The 20,288-nt window shown below is 41.5% G+C and overlaps 1 protein-coding gene across 4 annotated transcripts in view; it reads left to right on the top strand.

Annotated features, from left to right (window-relative positions):
- The first annotated feature begins 151 nt into the window (after positions 1-151).
- The window catches only part of st3gal4 (ST3 beta-galactoside alpha-2,3-sialyltransferase 4), a 50,508-nt gene continuing 30,371 nt past the window's right edge, over positions 152-20,288 (top strand). For 2 of the 4 annotated variants that reach the window (XM_036004372.1, XM_036004370.1), the window contains exons 1-2: positions 152-697; positions 18,825-18,892. The gene's annotated coding sequence lies outside the window, so the exon portion shown is untranslated. Of the gene's footprint in view, positions 698-7,125; positions 7,238-18,822; positions 18,893-20,288 lie in introns of those variants that run through there. The other 2 variants (XM_036004373.1, XM_036004371.1) reach the window with 2 other exon arrangements.

Genomic DNA, 20,288 nt, shown 5'->3' with positions numbered 1-20,288 from the left:
GCATAATGAGTAGACTTGATATTATGGACATTTACTAACAGAGCTGAGTACTTCCTCCACCACTGCTCGTCCCTGTGTTTCACTGTTATCGTTTAAATTCAGAGGTTTAAAAGAAGAATCTCACAGCCAACAGCAAAGTATTTCCAGATGTTGTTCCTCTGGGATACAAGTCCAGTTTGAGGCGGATTGAGGAGGCATGGGGCACATAATCACAATAAACTGGAGATCACATGGAACGATTCGACAACCTGTGAACTTCAAATTCAACGCCAGCACCGCCAAGTTTCGGCTTGTACATTTGGCATTTGGATCTGTTCTCTCCAGTGCGCGTAACCACATGCGCATGCGTCCCTGCGTTGAGTGAAAAGGAAACGCGCTGTAACGGAGAGAAAGCGTTCCAGTGAACCGCTATACGTTCCTACAGACAGACTTCAGGCCACACAGAGCAACTGTAAACGATCCTGTAGTTAGCGTGTATTCTTCTTGTTTCCGCTACATTGTTTCGAGGGATTAACTTTGATGCTCACATCGCACCAGTGCTTCTACCCGGGTGTGTGCGCTACAGGCAGACGCATATTTCGCGTTTTCCCACACAGTGTGTGTCACCAAGAGCAACGTGAACTTGGTTGCAACATCATTGTACAGTACAACAGGCTTGTTCCACGGATTAGAGCTCATCTGTCGGGCAGCGCTGCTGGTAAGTAACACCCTTTCGAGCTAACCTAGAGCAGCCTGTGTGTGGGAGTTTTCTAGCCTACATGCCTGTAGGGAGACATGGGGCACCACTGATCTGCTATAACTGGCCTCATTGGATCACAATATAGGGAATTTAATTTGGCTGGCACGAGCCTTTATTTGTACATTTGGATCAGTGTATTTAGTTATGTTTTCCTTTTGATCGGTTGGATGGATAGATAGACTAGACTGGGCTGGAAAAGCCACCATGTCTGTAAAGGATAATTACATGTATTCTTGAATTTATTCAACCACCGAGAGTTATTATGTCCTGTGATGAGTGGCATTGAATCCGACGTGAAGTGGTACTAAACCACGAGCCTCCTGGTAGCCTATAATTTCTCTCTTCTCACTCTAATAATCAGGCAAGGGTACACTGAGAAATACGTTTGGCCAATGTTAATAGATAAAGACTAAGGAGCTGGCATTGCTGCATAGTAACAGAGTCATATACATAGTTTTTGATGCATCAGTCCTGTGTGTTCCTTATTGCTGCAAAACCCAGATGTGTTTTTACACTACAGTACATACTCCTGAATGTAGTTTAACACAACATTTGACTGAAGAGTATACATTTACTGTAGTATGTTTCAGATATGTCTATTACTTTAACAATAGACTTATATTTATTACAGTGATACTGTCTTTTCTTTTGTAACTTAACCACTGATGTTGCATTTAATGGGACTTGTAATATTTGTTCACATGGTATTTTTTTGTTACTACACAAGGTCAAGGGATACACGCAGACACACACACACACACACACACACACACACACACACACACACACACACACACACACACGCACACACACACACACACACACACACAGCTCAGCAGGCAGAGGCGGGGGAGAGAGATATACCCGTTTCTTTTCGGGAGACTTGTTTAAATTATGCCATAGGCTATACATTTACGTATACATAGATTTAGTATTTAGTATTTTTTTGGTGTATTTGTTTTCTGATTTATTAGAAGTTGAGTTTCAGTCTGTATGATAAATCAACAGTTGTACATAAAGTGGTAACATGCTGACATGTTATGTAGACTAAAGGGGAGACACCAACCTTTATAATTTGAATTGCTAATTTCCATCTCCCTGGGCATATACAGTACACTACAATAATATAGAAATGATCACGATCATGATCATGAACACATAGGACACACCAGTGCATGCCTACTTATTTTTTAATTTAAACTGACTTAAACTTATACACTAATAATAGTAGGGATCACGTTCCACTCTTTCGAATAAGTAAGGAGTGTTTGAGTTAAACCATAAACAATAAAATTAAAGCTCAATAAGTTTTATTTTTCAATATTATTGCAATAGTTGTAACATTGTGAGGTTTTCTTGTCCGGAGATTGTTTTAATATAAAGTGGTTATATTGTTGTGGTTTTTATTTCTAGCTGTTATTTTGGAGCCCTGCTGGTAGCCTCTGTGCTGGGGGTGTTGAGCAATAACAGGAAGTACGCATCGTCTCAAACTCTTAACAATGTTTTCTGTGCTTGTGAACTTGCAAGTTCATTCTTCCAGGTACAACTAGCAAGAACATTCTCCCCAAGAACACAAGTCCGTTCTTTGCATTCTTGGTATTTTTTCTGTCAACCATGCACTATGTTGTCCTCCCCAGGTCATTATAAATGTTACTGGCATAACAAAATTGACCAGTTCATAAAGCATCACTCAATTCTGGGTTACCCCTTTTATCCAACTTCATTCCACTCATTAGTTCTACACTTATTTTTTGCATTCATGGTCAACAGACCTCATTTACTATATTTACTTCTATATACTAATATATGATTCGTTGTTTTGGATTATAACAGACTTGTATATAGCAATTATTAGCCAGGATATCCCCAGATCAAAATTAACTGATGCAATTTTATTCACAAACAACAGAGAGCCAACGTGTGTGTGTGTTGTATGTATGTATGTTTGTATGTTTGTCTCCATTTAGGAAAAGACACATCGAAGGTGTTATAAGAACAAGTTTACAAAGCTGTAGCTTTGAAGATTGTGCACGCTCACGTGTGTGTGTGTGTGTGTGTGTGTGTGTGTGTGTGTGTGCGTGTGTGTGTGTGTGCGTATTCATCTGCTGTAAAGCACAATGATACATTGCCTGATTGCAACATGGTGTGTGTGTGTGTGTGCATGCACATACTTGTAAATATGCACGCGTGTCCTGTGTTTTTATCTTCTGTAAAGCTCAATAGTGCCCTATTGCACTACCAGGTCAAAATTCGCCCGGGAAGACCATAACTGCTATAAAATTGAATAAAACACCCACAATTTTATGAAAGTTGTGCATATTAATTTACTTGCAAAGAGCATGGAAGGGTACAATGCATGTTATTTTTGGTTAATTTGGTTGAAAGAAACCCATATTTCTTATAAGAAACTTTGAAAACACAACACATTTAACCCAAAGACAACACAGGGGTTAGATGCCTTTTTACTGGCTGGTGTAAGACTGGAGTAACTAGTCAATAACTGCCAAACATAGGCTATAATAGATGAATGTAGATTTCATGTGATTTTAAAATTATTATTAAATAATTAAATAATTTATATAACCCTAAATAGCTAACTTTAGCCTAATCTGACAAGCTACAGGCAAACAATGTATTCATAAAGTGCCTCGTTCTTCTGGCAGTTCTCATACTATTTTGACACGTTGATGCTACTTCCTGTCAGAGACACACACACACAGAGACACACACACACACACACACACACACACACACACACACACACACACACACACACACACACACACACTGGGAAGCACCTGTCCTTGAATCAGTCAGTCGATTGCAGTCTGCCTTTTAGTTTAAGCAAAGAACAATTTGTGTAATTTAGTCTAGCAGCCAGCAACAAGATCAATATGACAATCAAGAATGGATATTATGAAAAGGGCTTTCATTTTTCCATTTATATCTCTCAACCTACATATATAAGGCTAGGTTCAGACTGCAGGCAAAAGTGGCCCAAATCTGATTTTTTTGGGGTCAAGTGACCAGGTCAGACATCTTCAGAAGTAGTGTGAACACTCAAATCTTGCCCAGATCAGATTTTTTCAAATCAGATTTAGACCACTTCCATATGTGGTCCTGAATCAGACCCAGGTCAGATTTTTTTCAATGCGGCCACAGTGTGAACAACCAAGGTGGATTTGATGCGACTCTTACGTAAATCTACATCGACATTTGTCACAATTATGCGCCAGCGGGAGTTAGCCCTAGACACAGACAGTAAAATTAAAAACTTGACTATCCCTACAAAATGGAGAACAGAGATGCAGAACCTGCAGAATAACTATATTAAAAGATAAGATGAAGTCAAATAATGTAATTTAGTGGCTTTATACTGTCCTTCCCCTTCCAAAGTCCAGATATTTGATAAGATCCCTGTTCCTGTCTGGCAATGTGCCACTCATCTTCACAGCTGTTGCGGGAAACTTCAGGTTATTGGTCAAATTTGCAGAAAAGTTGCGGTGATTGGTTAAAATCTTGAGTCGCACCAAATTCGCAGTGATTGGTTGAATTTGCATGAATTTGCGTGAATTGCCGCGATCGCAACATTGCGAAATCCTGGAGGGACTGATTAGCTTCAGGCTAATTTATCACGGCTACAAGGAACGGGCATTTTATGTCATTTCAACATTTGTGTAGAGTACCCGAGTTGGTTACTCGCAAAAACAATTGAAACACAGCCAGTAAAGTGATTCCGACAGGTCCTGGCTAACCATGGCTAATGCCGCCATGCTAACCCTGCTAACGGCTAACGTTACCGGAGAAGCAGGCAAGCGGGACACGGCTGTTTACAACGTGTAGCCTGTTCAGCGGCCGTAGCCGACAACGTTGAGTTATTTGAAGCCAAGAGAGGGGGGCTGTTAATCGGAAAGAGAGGACCGTGATTTTGCAGTGAACATGCCGTTGTTTAGGTCGGGTAGAGTTGACTCCCGTTCATATTTTTCCGAAAGATATGTACCGGTAGTGCCACTTGTTCATTACCTCCTTCTTCTGAATATATCGACTGGAACACTCTGAAGCGGGTACTGCCCCCATCAGTTCCGGAAAAGGTGCAGCACCGATGCTGCTAACACTGCCATTGTCGCTAACGGTGCCTACGGTGCTTCAAAAAAATGGGCATCGTCGGTGTTTTGTCATTTTAGAACCGGAAGGTGTCGGTAGTATCCCGACATCCCTAAAATTAAGTATTATTGCTGTCAATGTACTATATTACTGCCTCTGCCTCATACAGGCTCTCCCTCCATCCTCTCTGTCTTTTTTTTGTTAACACTTAAATAACAATCATATCTAAGGTGACTATACTTCCACGTAAAGGGGAGTAAGTATCTAACACCCTTTGATGGAAAGATTGAGTGATGAGCAAGCCAGCGAGACAGGAGCTCACGAAACTCAAAACACACAAGCACTAAATGATTTGACAAGGCCAATATTTGTCTGTAGATCACAGTGTTTCCCACACATAGACTAATGCGTGGCAGTGCGCCGCACTATCAACACCGGCCGCAGCACATTGCGTTTCGTTGTTAATATGTATTTTTTTAAATGCTATTTAAAACACGTTCAGCTCCATTTCCTTTTCCTGCCCTCCTCCGTCTCTCTGTCACTTGTGTCTCGCTCGCATACACACACACACACACACACACACACACACACACACACACACACACACACACACACACACACACACACACACACACACACACAGCTCCTCCCACCGTGCAGTGTTTGGTGTTTTTAGCCCCCAACGTCACCTTTCAGGCAGCGCGGCAATGGTTATGTTTCAAGGGTCAAGGTGAGGGTTAGCTGCTTGGAAGGCGACGTTGGAGGAAGGAAAACACCATCGAGCCCACCGTGCACACAGCGTCTGTCTCCGTAAAGGAGAGAAGACGGCTGGCGAAATTCACAAGTTCCCGAAAGGTTGGCATCTATCTCGTGAACACCTTTACACAATCACACATTAAAAAGTGCTATAAAAATATTTTATATTCTGAATACAGTGTTGAGTCCCGACCCGACTCTTATCAAACAAGCGATTGCGCCTGCTTTAGTTAACTAATTGCAAGTTTGCGTTCGTCCAATCAGATTAGTGCCGCCTGCTGTTATGGAGACGTACTACGTCTCGTCGCTTTGGTGTGTTTCGAGGCACTTTTTTGACCTTTTTTGACCAATTCGGGGAGACTGATCAGTCCAACTGCCATTTTTGCCGAGGGTCGGCCGTCTGGTCAGTGTGTCTGCAGCTTAAGCAAAGAACAATTTGTGTAATTTAGTCTAGCAGCCAGCAACAAGATCAATGACAATCAAGAATGGATATTATGAAAAGGGCTTTCATTGTTCCATTTATATCTCTCAACTTGCATATACCTGTAAATGATTTGACAATGTCCTTAGATGAGGTTCCTGCGACAACAACAGAGTTCATTTAAGAGCTCTGCAGAACCTGCAGAATAACATTAAAAGACAAGATGAAGTCATATAATGTAATTTAGTGGCTTTATACTGCACTTCGCCCTTCCAAAGTCCAAATGTCATATGAGCCCTGTTCCTGTTTGGCAATGTGCCACAAATCTTCCCAGTTGGATCAGGACAGTGCATGTCACATCATAAAAGACAATCTGCCGAAGTTGCAGAGTGGAAAGCAAATATTGTCTCAACCTTGTGCGTAGGAGGCAGGACAAATAGGAACTTAGCCACGATGAGGTCTGATGTGACAGCGTAGGGTACAGAAATGTAACTGTACGCATACTGCCCAAACTGGGTACAGAAATTTCAACTGCTGTTGTTTCAAAAAAGGTTATTATACAGTCACTTGGGGCATCGAGCAGGTTTAGGCTGCAGAAGAGGAGCAATGCCAGCCGTTTGGAGATTTTTGGCTGTAAAAATAGACTCTCATATATATATATATATATATATATGTGTGTTTATTTAATCCATCAAACAACTTAATGCAAACACCAACTTTCAAGTCCTGAATGAAAAGGAGCAGAACGAAGATTAATCTTATATAATCTGCCACTTTTTCACAAAACATGCATTAACAAAACAAATAATTAAATAATAAAACTCTTCTCGTCCCATCCCCCCCTCCTTACCAGTCACAAAAGAAGAGAACACAAACTAAATCAACACATTTCACTGTATTTACTCAACATATTAGCCTTAATTGTTTTTTTTCAAATGTTTGTTTTAGATTCTTAGTTTCACTGTTGAGATTGTTCTGTAAACTGATTCCTTTCACTGTGATGCAACATTCCCTCAGATTGCTTCTGTATCTCCATTTTTTGAATATCTCAATTCCTTTTAAATTGTAGGCCTAACTGACTTTCTCTTTTTTTCAAAACCTTCTCTGGATGTTGGTAGGCAGGCAGGCTTATGCAATACATGATTGCACTTGACGACCAGCCATTGGCAGTCATTACTAACACTGGGTTTCGACGTCTTCTCAGTGTACTGGAGCATATCTATGAGATTCCCAGCCGTCACCACATCACAGAAACCGTGTTTTCAAAGCTGCTTTGTGAAGAAGCACATCAGCAGCCTGTTGCCCGTAAACTTCAGTAGTGAAGCTTACGGGCTGAAGCTATTTTAAGTAGCAGTGTCAGCCCAATGTCTCTCATCAGCTTAACAGGCATAAACAGGAAGGAAACAATATTTCAATCTGTTCCGTTTTAAGGCATGGATACCCGACCCGAGCCCGACGGGTCCCGAAGAGAGCTCAGTTGTGTGTAGAGTGGGCAGAAGAGAGATAGAGAAAAGAGGAAGCAGACGTGTAGATGCGACCGGAGCAGAGTTGGTGGAATAAGTTTAAGTTTTGTACACAGTGTGTGTGGTGTCCGAGATAAACCCCAGACTGAAAGCCAAGTTCATTCATCTGCTCACCAGAAACGGGATTTTAACCCCGACGTTATATACCGTCGGCCCTGGAGGTAACGAGTCTCCCCTGGTTTTCTGATCACGGTCGGAATTGAAGCAAGCAGGAAAGGTTAACACATTGAACATTTTAAATGAAACAGCTTATTAACGTGCGCTTGTTCCCCGTGTGCGCTGATGCGCTCATCTGTTGACATTTCCGAAAGCCTTCCAGTTGCTTAATAAAAGCGGGCTTTCCACACAAACAAACATACATGTGTCATTAGTATGAGAAAAAAAAACAAGATTTTAAATGTGTCGGGCTCGGGTCGGGCTTGGACATAAATATCATAATGCCTGTCTATACACAGCGCTGTTTTAACAATCCCAGTGCTAATCTGCAAATAGCGTTTTTTGTTTGTTTGTGTTTTTTACAAATAAGCTAAAATGAAAGCTGTCGGTTTGTAGTCTAACTGTTTGTATAGTTTGCCAGTCTATAAAGTCTTTACATTTGGACAATATCTTGTAAACTTAGCTGCTGGTGTAAACAAACCATCCTCTCTGCTGGAACTGGTAACACATGATATGCACGTGAATGACGTCATCAGACTTTGCGTTCTTCATTCATTCTAAACTTCACTCAGTATTTTGATATCAGGAATGATATGATGTATTATGATATTTTATTGCCATTAGGTCTGGGAAATGTCCAGCCCATGGCCACTGCGCTTAAATTTGTTCTAATTGACAACAATATCAAAGCAGGCCAAAATCATCTGTGTGTCTGAAAACACCCTCGAAGCCCAGAGGGTAAGTACTCGTAGCAGTACTCGGTATCGGCGAGTACCCAATTGTAAGTACTTGTACATGTACTTGAGACAACACTGAGTAAAAATGCAGCCGATAACATGACGAGAGTGAGTTCAACACTAACGAGTAGGGCTGGATCCGAATATTCGACTATTCGGATATTTGTTTGTTGGGTAGGTATTTGATTTTCAATATTTGGATTTGAATATTCGTTTTTTAGGGGTCCAAGCCCGAGTCTGTAAGAACCGGCAATAGCAAAGCTATGCCGTTCGTACAGCAGGGCTGTAGAACCCTATTGTTTTTCTACTGATTTTTCTTCATTATTATTCTTCTCCGCGTAAAACTCCGACTACAGCCTAAACCGTACATGGTGGGGGGTTGCCGTTTTCAGGACTAGTCCCAAACGCCGCAAGGACCTCAGGCACAAACATTCACCCACTTCCACCACTAGGTGGCGCTATAGCAGAAAAAACGCGTTTGGCCCTATAACTCCCACACCGTACACCTCACATTTAAAAACCATATATCCACGCGTTCCCTGGATCCAACTGAATCACGTGATATAGGCCACGCCCATTTCCGCCTAGACTTTTATGCGTGAAAAATCGCAATTTATCAAAAACCTACTTTTTCGAACTCCTCCTAGACCGTGCGACCGATCTGCACGAAACTTGGACCGTAGCATCTCCAGACCGACCTGACAAAAAGTTAATAAAAAGAATTTTGATAGGACTAAAATTTCGCATATTACGCACGAACAAATTTGTGTAGCTAACTATGAAAACACCAACTTTGCCATATCTCGGCCAAAATAAATGCTATCAACGCCAAACTTTAGATTCTTATTTGCCATGACCCTCTGGAGGTGCCCCACGCGTTTTACGAAGATTGGTCACTAGGGGGCGCTACAAGTACAAAAAGTTTATATCTCATGAACGGCTCATCTGATTTTTACAAAATTTGATGGGCACCATCTAGGGACACTTCTGAGGCCATGTCTAGAGTGGGGTACTGAGGGGTCAAAGTGGGCGTGGCCTATGGGACCCAAGTCTAGATTCACCACTTACACTAATGTGAACAACTTTAAATTTACAGGGTAGATAGACAATGGGTCATGGACCACAACTACCAAAAATTACACATGTGGACCACTAGGTGGCGCTATAATGGTTTTTTGCCTTTAACTCCCACGTTACACGTTGCACATTAGAAATCCTTACATCCACATGTTCCTTGAATCAAGCTGAATCACATGATATAGGCCACGCCCATTTTTGCTTAAAATCTTTTTCGCAATATCGCGCAATGCGCAAAACCAACTTTTTCGAACTCGTCCTAGGCCGTGCGACAGATCAGCTCGAAACCTGGTAGGTAGCATCTCCAGATGGACCTGACCAAAAGTTACTCAAGGAATTTTGCTACGTTAAAGTATGCGCATTTGACGACCAAACAAATTTTCATAGCTAGCTACCACACACGTATCATATCATATCTCGGCCAAATTAAATGTTATCAGCAAAAAACTTGGGATTCTTGTTCAAAATGCCACTATGACGCTCTCTACCAAATTTGGCGATGGTCGGCCTTTAGGGGGCGCTATAAGCAACGTTTATTTGTTTTGGCCAATGACTCAATGCATTTGAATGGGGAATTTGCAATTGCAATATCTCTGCCACGGTAAATGCAATCGACACGAAACTTGTGGTGCTCATTCGGCATGCGGCTCTGAGGCTCAGTACCAAATTTGGCGAAGATCGGCCATTAGGGGGCGCTATAATCAACGTATACATGTTTTGGCCCTTTTACTCAATTTTAATGGGATATTTGCAATGGAAATGTACCACAGACCTTGCAGCTCACACTTCTCAATATTTACTTATGTTTCCCTCTTACCGTTAGGTTTTGGTCTTCACTTTTGCTTGCTCCTTTGGTTTTTTACAATAAAACAAACTTCTTAACCCACCTGACAAAGTTTCTACAACCTTCACAGCGGACAAATTCAACTCTTTTCTCTCACGTTTTCAATCCAAAATCAACACCATTCGTAGGCGGCGATACCGTGCAATTAAACATTGCAGTTGGTGCTAAGTGGAGCGTCTGTGATAGCGTGATCGGTTATGTCGGTGGCATTGATGCTTAATTTCCCACGAAGCACCCACGGAGGAAAACATAAATCGGCGCCTATAACGCCGTTTGCAACAACTTGACCGCCTCCCCTGCTCCTTCAACCACCACGCCTGCCTCCCCCCTCCACCCTCTCGGTCACTCTCTCATTTCTCTCCGCTGTCTCCCGCGGTCAGGGGGGGTTAAGAAGTTTGTTTGTTGTAGAGCATTCTTAAAGGCGGTCCGTACACGCTTGGAGGTGAACCGTCGACCGCTACGTTTGCGACGGCGACGTACCGCAGGCGTCGCGGCTCGCGCCTCTCGACGTTTCGCGACGTTTGCCTCCCCGCCGCCCGGCTTCGGGTTCCGCTTTCGCGCGCTCCCCCGGGGCGTCGGGGGCGACTGGCGTGGGTGGCTTGGGCCCCGTCATAACTGCTTGCAGTTCTAGTTTGTTTTTGTTTTTCCTTTAAAGGCTTTGGACACCCACACAGGTGTTTTCAGTTATTCTGGCTGATTAGACCTCTTCCCAGGACTCTGTGGGTGTGTATAAACTGATTGATTGACATCGTCTTGAGCCTCCAGTTAGCTCTGTTGCAACTGTTAGGGCAGGACACATGACATCTTTATCATTCTTATTGGTAGATGAAATATGTTACGTAATAAATTCCCATCTATGCTCCGGCCCACCTTTAACCTGGGCAAAGGTCTAATCAGCCAGAACAACTGAAAACACCTGTGTGGCTGTTGAGGGCCTTAGTACTGTAATAAAGTTAAGATTAAACTTTGGGAGAAACGCAACCCCGACGTCACGCTGCGGTGGCCAGTCATGTAACCGGCGATCAGACTTGTCTGTTTGGAGACGGTGTGAGAGTACTGAAAAGTAAACAGGAAACATCACTGCCTCTATCGCTGCCACAAGAAAGTTTTAAAACACTATGAGGGTAAAAAATGAAACACAAGCACTGAACTGCTCAGGAGTTTGTGTAACAGCTGATTGTTTCCTGCAACAACAAAGCACAGTCGCTCCGTCTCTTTTCTTTCTCTCTTTCTCAGTCAAACCAAGCTGCCTTCAATGACGATGAGTGTGACACCACGAAACCGAGACACACAAGTTTATATTACGTTACCGTCACAGTTGACTAATTACTCACAGACCCTACCCCTCTCACACACATTGGCCAACTCTGGCAGACCTGCTCCCTTCTTGTTTCCAACATGAAATGAAAAAAAAAGTTTGTCAAATTTGCAGTGACACGTGTGCCAGTAGTTTCATGTGCCAGTCACATTTAGAGCACAGAATATAAAGCTAAATGAGCTTGTTTGCTTGTTAAAGAAAGCTATTATTTTTCTTATCATATATTTATAGCAGAGTGCATCAGCTTTTTTTACTGATGAGATGCCTTATTCCTATGAATCCTTGTTCTAGATAATACATTCAAGTAATTACCTTTGGATGCGACACACAATGCGCAGTTGTTTGCAGATGGTAAGGACCGTAAAGCCCAAAGATATGTAACCCTGGTTCAATATCTCAGTGTGGGAACAGTCTGCGATGACCAACTGGAAATGGTCAGCTGTTGCCAAAATACAACAGAGCCAACCTTCTCCTTCATAGAACTAATTACAGTTTTTTTTTCTCAATCGATTTGGCACATTTACTGAAACAAACTTACAGTTGTCAAAACTCTTAAGTATAATCCTGACACCACGTGGTACATTCAGCACACCACTCTGTGACCTACATAAGGTGATTACCAAAATAATTAACTCATGTTTCAAATGTAAATAAATCCATCAATGAATAAGACCAAGACAGACAAAATGCAAAGACATCTTGTCAAATGACAGTGTACTCTGAACTAGTGCAGTGCCTGTTTAGAGCGCGTGCCTGTTCGGAACAGGCCGACTGCATTTGTTTCACAACTTTATCTAACTATAAGCGCGGTTCAATCAGGCGCGGTGCAGCTGCGGCTCATCTAGAGATTTGGCATGTCCCCTTTTGTTTTTTCTAGCCGTCACACATCCAGGTAGCGATGTGGCCTGAGCGGGGGTAGCAGGGAGTCCGGCTCAGCCTGCTGGGAAGCTGCCACAGCAGAACAGCCAGAGAAATGTGTGCAACCGGCAACAAAACAACATGCTGGAGAGCCCGAGAGCCTGGGCGTTCATCCAACATTTGTTAGTGTACGATTAATTTCATCATTTGCATGTAGGGTGGACTAGCCTGACAAGCCAGACCCTCATCAAGATGTTGGGTCTGGGAACTCACCATTGGCAGGGCTCAATCCGAGGGGCGGGATAAACGGTTGTCTTTCAAATTCCCTCTGCACGCAATAGGATAGTGCTACAACCAACCAGAGCAACACTAGTTGATAGATTAAACTTTTGCCGTATCCGGTCGGCAAAACTCCGAACACACCTTCCTATTTTAAGAATGACTTCAGTGCCATTCTTTGTTCTTTTCTCAAAGAAAAGCTTAACTCAAGTCTTCCAGAGTCGCGGCCATAGGCGATTCGAAAGACCGCTATTTGCCAGCAGCAGCCATCTTCTTTGTTTTCAAGTAGTAGGGAATTCATGCAGAACCGTCGCAACTCGGCCGTCATTATGTTGAACCCGCCCACTGACTCTATACACGATGTGATTGGCCTGACTAGAGTTGGGTTTTTCCAGCTCGCGAGCCAACGGAGAGTTGCTAGACCCCTGGCTGAAAATTACATTTGCTGCCGCTAGGGTGCGTCTAGATTTCTAGGCTAAGGGTGGACAGAAATATATTTTGGGAGGATGACCACTTTTTGGCACGACACCGGTAGCCGATTAACCGCAATCAATGAGCCTTCTAGGGATCTAGCAACTCCCCGTCCCCGCTGCTGTGCTGCGCATGCGTTGAGACACACGCGCAGAGATTCCTCGTTTTATAGTTAGATGTCCCAATCCAAATCCAAATAGAAATTCATTTAATTTTAACATCAAAAATAGTACCCTGTTGCAACATTAAGAAGATCTGACTAAAATAATGAATCATATGCTTCTGGCTAAGAAAGCTTGACCATGGAAGATTAGTCATCATAGATTAGTATCAAAGTGAGCAAACATGTTTTTGTAAAGCTTTGGTGGAGTTCCTGTTGTGAAATATGAACTGTAAGTGTTCTGAGGCAATCATCTTTAGCTATCCTGAGCAATAGAGAATACTGTATAATCATAATTTAGTTGAATTTTTGTGTATGTATAGCAAAATATCATATTTGTTGTTAGAAGTTAAAACTCCAGAGGACTTCTGAAACTCAGTTTCTCTTGAAACAAACAAAGAATAAAACAAAGATCTACCTAAATTGTATAATGGAATGTGGATGACAAAGAACACAGGCTGGGCGGAGAGCGTAAGCAGAGTTTGACATTCGAGCCAGGGGGGGCAAAAAAACAAACAAACTCATTGTGGAAGCTGAGACCAGAGGCCTGTACTACAAAGCAAGATTTGGTTTCAACGAGCTAACTTCAGGTTCAACCCAGGGTTTTCTGTATCACGAAGGTGGATCACTGTTACCGGGTTAAATCACCGTGGTAACTTATGCTGAACACCTAACCTGGTCGGGAGCAGGTTATGTTGGAGATTAGAGATCAACCGGTGTAAAAGCACCGCCTACCGACCAATCAATACTCGATTGATAACGGCGTCACCGTTCTTAGAAGATCAGGCGGAGCTCGGTGGGCGGAGAGAGAGAGAGGGAGAGGGGGAGAAAGGAGTGCGCATATAAAAGTTAAAACATTTAGAGACCGACAACCCCGTTAGCATTCCCTTTATGAAATACATAGATTGTAATGGGAGGGAATTACATATCGGCTCGGCTTCTTGAGCCGTGTGTTGCCAATGCGCACATCAGTTTGAATTATGTTTTTATATATTTTATTACCACTGCCAGGGTTGCAACTGAAATAATAGGCCAAAGCAACGGCAGTTTATGGAAAGTGCACAAGTGTAATGGTCAGATCTAGTGCCTGACCGATGGGGAAGTGATATGATACGATGTGATTTATGCATTTACAGCGTCGGCTATTTTTTTGCCAGCTTTCCTCCTGTTTTAGGAAGCAGCGACTGTATTGCCTGCAAAAACCGTGTCTGTGTTATTCATATTTATGTAGAATTATAATTTCCTCTTCTTATGTAAAATATGCGGCTCTGGTAGATGTTTGCGATTGGTCGTGCTGTGCAAACACCACCTCTTTTATGTGAACGCGCGCGCCGCTGGATTAGGAAACCCTGGGTTGATTGAACTAGTTGTTAACCAGCATCGTGATACAGCTTATGCAGGACTGTGGTTGTTAGGGTTAGTGAAGCCGGATAACTGAAAGAAATCCAGGGCATGTTGATCTTGATTCGTAGTACAGGCCTCTGGCCTACCACTTGGGGAACACAGCACGAGCACATATGGACAAAACAAACATGCTAAATAAACATATGTTTATTTTTAAAGAAGATTTTAAATTACATTGTAACAATTTAACAACTCGCCCTTATGAAATCCAATCGCGGCACGGCTGTCTTGGAATGCAATAGACAGACGGTGGCAAAACTGCCCCGACACTTCTATCAATTATAATTCAACTAAAATGTAACCAAGAACAATCAGTGTTGGACCTCCAGTCTGTTGAGATGCCTCTCCAAACGCAGAAACCAAGCGCAGTCACACCATAAAACGTTAAGACACGTTAAGAAAAAAGATCTGTACTTTGTCGTAATCCAATGACACGAAAAAAAAGTAATCCACAGCGATCAGGAGATCCATAGTTTATGTCTCAGTGTGTTAGTGCTGTGGTTCCCAACCTTTTTTTTTCTAATGTATCCCTCAGCCCTGACTCATACACCAACGCATCGACACCACCCCTCATGTTCTAAATGTGTTCATTTGATCTGATTTCAAACTGGATGTTATCTTACTGTAACAATATTGGATATATAATAGTTGACAATATTTTTTTTTATATAAGTGATATTGGTGTTTAGGTTGGTTTGTTCAAGTTTGCATTTGCACTGACTGAGTGGCAGAAGCTAGACGTTACAAGCTTTTACCCAACTGTTTTAGCTATCTATTTCAACCATTTATTACTTTTAGCTGTCTAATTCCATCATGTATCCATATTTTTAGCCGTTAAAACCAATAATACAGTATGTTTAGCTAACTGTTTATCCATTACATTCATTAGTTGAAATCTTTATTATTTTAGCTGACTGTTCCAAAATTATCCATCGCATTTAGCTAACTAGTTCAACCATTTATCCACATGTAGCTAACTATTTAGATGGTTTACCCATTACATTTACCTATTTGAGCTGTTAATTCATTACCTTTAGCGAATGACTTCAACCATTTCTCCATTAGCCTACTTTCAGCTAACTGTTTAGATTTCCCTGCTCGCTTGCTAACTAGTTTTCACACTAGGCTTTCCATGTACCCCTTAAGGCCTTTTTATGCTTCTGCGTTGAATCAACGGCGTACCCCCGCAGACCCCTCTGCGTCTACGCCGGACCCTATGCCGTAGCCTGACATGCACCTCTCGAAAATGTAACTACACGTCGCTCGGCCGTGGCTTGGTAGCGTTGCATTTCCCCTGACTCATTTCCTGGTTCTCCTTCTCCATAAACAACATGAAATCAAGGAGAGGGTTACATTTTCCTGCTAAAGATTTCCCACCGTGGTCAGAAAACACAGGGGAGACACTTTGTTTCTCTCACTATGACTCTAGAGTCGGTACTCGCTCCGAAGCTAATCGCCGTCACTCTTTCACTTCTCCCTCGCTCTACCACACACTCCCCACACACACACACACATGCCGGCTCGACGCACACACCACCGCACAAGTATAAACATCAGGCCACTTACGTAGGCTACGGCGAAAGCTCTGCGTGGAGCCTGCGCAGAACCATAAAACAGCCTTAAGCAACTGCAGAAGTACCCCTTGGGGTGAAACTACCTCTGGTTGGAAATAACTGTATGCATGTTTCAGGATAGCAGGAAGGGGTACTTTACATATTGAGTAAAAAAGAGAAAAAAGTAAAGCAGTTTAGGCCTATAGCAAATTCTTTGTCTATATATGGAATTGTTTAGAGATGTAGAGATAAAAATCTTTTAGTATGGATTACTAATAATATGTTGTCTGAAATCTGGGAACGTGGAAGTTGACAAAGAAGCTTAGGATATTGAAGGAGAAGCCACATCCTAGGATCAAAATTGCCCTTACATGATACCACAAAAACCCTGCAGGGAGTTACCCTGTCTCATCTACTGTACACTGTGAAATTGACATGAAAATGTGTAACACAATCTACCGATTAAAAAAAAAAATTTAAACATAAGGTGATTAACAAATATAAAACAGAAGTGTGTATACCAGAAGGTACACAAAATGTATGGATTGTTTGTGTTGTACTGGGTTATATAGTGTATACTTAGTTTCTGTAACTTTCATCTTCGTATGAAAGAATATAATTCATGAAAAAAGGGTAGGTGTAATAAGCTCAGGCTTCAGCCTACACCTTTTTCGGTCCTGTTTGTTTCTTGTATATATATTTTATTAGTATTGTTGTTGTTATTTTTTGTTTGTTTTGTTGTCTGTTCATTTTTTGTTTTGTTTGTGGAAGTAAAAGCAACAATGTTATGTTTTGTATGTTGCTTGTTATCAGTGCATTGACTGTTGTGGGTTACTGATGGCCAAAAAAATAAACAATAAATAAATAAATATCTTTTTAGGAAGCAAAAGAAGTTGATTATAGCCTGCAATTTCTTTGAAAGCTTTTCTTCATAAAAGCGGTCAAAGTGTTACATATGGGCACCAGATTTAGCTCCTCCGACCGGATTAAATTTAGGGATTATGTGTTTTAGAGCCGATTTTCTATTGTGAGCAGAATGCACATGTGATTTTCTTTAGAGAGTGTTTCTGTGTTTGAGATAAATCAGCTGGTAGGTAAAATGGGTTCAAAGAAGAAGGTCATTTTGAGTCATCATTTTTGTCTGTGTTGACCGCGTTGCAATGACTTTACCCATTTAGAATCGACCCAAAGAAATCTCACAATAAATCTGTTAGGCCTTGTATTTTTTGCTCAGCGAGTATTAATGGTGCAATTTAATTGGTAATATTGATTAATATGAATGAAATAATGATTATTTGTTTACATCCTTACTCAAAGCTACCATAAAACAAGACTATCTTAATATAGAGCTCATAGTAATGCCACTATCTTAAAATAAATGTTAATCTTTAATAATTAGCTTGATAATTACATGTTTTTCTACTTATGCCAAGTACCTACAGTATTAGCCTTGTCAGCCCTCGCCTGCTTTTGGAATGTGGGAGGAAAGAACCAACAAATCCCTGACAATATTTTCCCATGCAGTGCTTTTGCTCCAATTACTTCCACTGTGCAGCCTGACTCATCTTTAATCACTACATTGTGTGACTCAGCTCTTTAAGTGGTCTGTCTGCATTTCTTTGGTGACCCACGGTTAGACTTGCAGCAATGCTTTAGGTCTGTGGTGAAGGGCATTTCTGACAGGACTAAATCTTACTTTGTTGGTCCCTCACATCTTGCCAGTGTCAGTCAGCAGGCCAGCGTGCCTCCCGGCATCGTACGGCGCAGCGTTTGACCCCCTGCTGCTCTGCTTTTGTGTTGCCTCTTGTGTCTGTGAGGGGGTCCTGTGCCTCCTGTATGTCCAGCTGTTTAAACTCCCTCATGTTCAGGAGGGTGAGGAGGCTGTAAGTGATGTGGTAGTATTTTATACAGGATGTTGATAGAGGGCTATAGGGCTATACTATGTAGGGCTGCAACAAATTATTTTGCATTTAGCAATTAATCTGTCAGTTATTTTTGTGATTAATTTGTCTATAAAATGTCAGAAAATTGCAAAAATTCCATCACAAATTCAAGTCTTTAAATTTCTTGTTTTGGCCGACTTACTGTCTATCTCCCAGCAAATATTTACATTTTGTTCACCAATTATCAAAATGAATCTCTTTCACTCAACCATAATAATCATTTTAGCTTTAGCTGTATGCTATAAATTGAAGACTAGAAGATCAGCCCATATCCAAGACTGTAAGAATTTAGTTCATCTATACAAAATGATCTGCCATGCATGTATGGAGTTTCCTGTTGCTTTCAATACACAACTGACAGTTTCATTTTAGTACCCTAATCAAGTCCAAAGACAAGCAGAAAACAAACCATAACAAGTTAGTTGTGCAGATAGTCTCCTGTGGCTTTCATGTGTGAAATTATGTTTTGCTTTTACTACAGGGAGAAGCCCCGACTCATTACATATGAATCACTGAGGACATACTAATTGGAAATGAAAGAGGGAAAAGGTAAGATGTTCTGTAGTAATGTGGTTTTTTGTTGATTTGTAATTGGTGGCTGCACAGTTCCCTGAGAACCTCATTTACATTTTTTGTAAATGTACGCTTCAATTTGCTAGATTTTCTAAAGTCTGAAAACAGAGCCAAAATGAGATGCAGAAGTCTAGTCTTCTCTCAGACCACTTGAATTACAATATACTGAAAGATTATTATTGAATTTCTGCCCAACGATGGCAACAATAAATTGTCTACCACAGCTTTTAACAATAAGAATTATTGGTGATTACATTTCCGGACGATTGACTAATGGCTTTGTCAACTAATGAGCACATGTGCTATCTCATCAAACCCGACACAACAGTGTTGCATTTGAAGATGCATTTGAAGTGTACTCCTCTAGACATGTTTTTGTGTTTTCATAGTTTTCTAAACAAACACATCCCAGCCTCATGTCCGGTTCAGAATGAAAACACTTTAATGTTCTAACTTTAAGAAACTACACCCTGATTCAGGAGGCAGCAGCATCATATCATATTTTATGTTGTGAAATAATGGTTTTGTTTAAAGGGCGTTTCTAAATATTGCAGTCATATGTGCAGAGCGTCTTTCTGGGGGTGGTAATCATGTGATTTCCTCTCCTTCGCTGTCTCTAAGTTGGGGCGTGCATGATTTACTGGTAGATTTAGAGCCGTATTACGTTACTGTTGTTGCAATGTAGCTGGTACATGTGCACACACGCACATCTCAAAATAGATATTCAGCTATGAACTCCTTCAGTTCGCTAATGATTTTCAGTGATGGGCTGGCCCTGAAGCAGTGCCAGGCATGTTTTGTGCAACTCTTTGGTTGGGTGGATGGCTATGGCCTCCCTCTGTAAATCATGAATCAGGATGATTGTTGATAAGATGTGCATTAAATAGCAGAGGTGGGACAAAGTCATTGTTATGCAAGTCACAAGTAAGTCTCAAGTCTTTGCCCTCGAGTCCCGAGTCAAGTCGAGTCAAAGATGAGGCAAGTCCCGAGTCGAGTCACAAGTCAAAGCCAACAAGTCTCAAGTCGAGTCCAAAGTCCTACCATTTTAGTTTCGAGTCATTTCAAGTCATTTCAGTTTCAGTGTATGCAATATTAAGAATATTTTCACTGCTTCAAAAGTCATAAGAAAGCCCTTTCTCTCAAGAAACTGAAGTCATATGCTTTATAGCAGTGGTTTTCAAAGTGGGGACGGGGACCCCTGGGTGCTGCGAGGGAGTGCTAGGGGGGCCATGGCAAGTTGGCATGAAAAGTATAGCAAAACAAAATAATTGAATAAATTAAATAATTAAAGTAAACCAAATTAAACCAAAAATAAGCTAAACAATATTCCCATTAGTTAAGAACTGCACTATAATAATCTATTGCATCTCTG

The sequence above is a fragment of the Sander lucioperca genome, chromosome 8 (genome assembly GCF_008315115.2).
Source record: "Sander lucioperca isolate FBNREF2018 chromosome 8, SLUC_FBN_1.2, whole genome shotgun sequence".
In the NCBI taxonomy this organism is placed as follows: Eukaryota; Metazoa; Chordata; class Actinopteri; order Perciformes; family Percidae; genus Sander; species Sander lucioperca.
The sequence above is the reverse complement of the archived record's forward strand: the minus strand, read 5'-3'. Positions and strand labels throughout refer to the sequence as shown.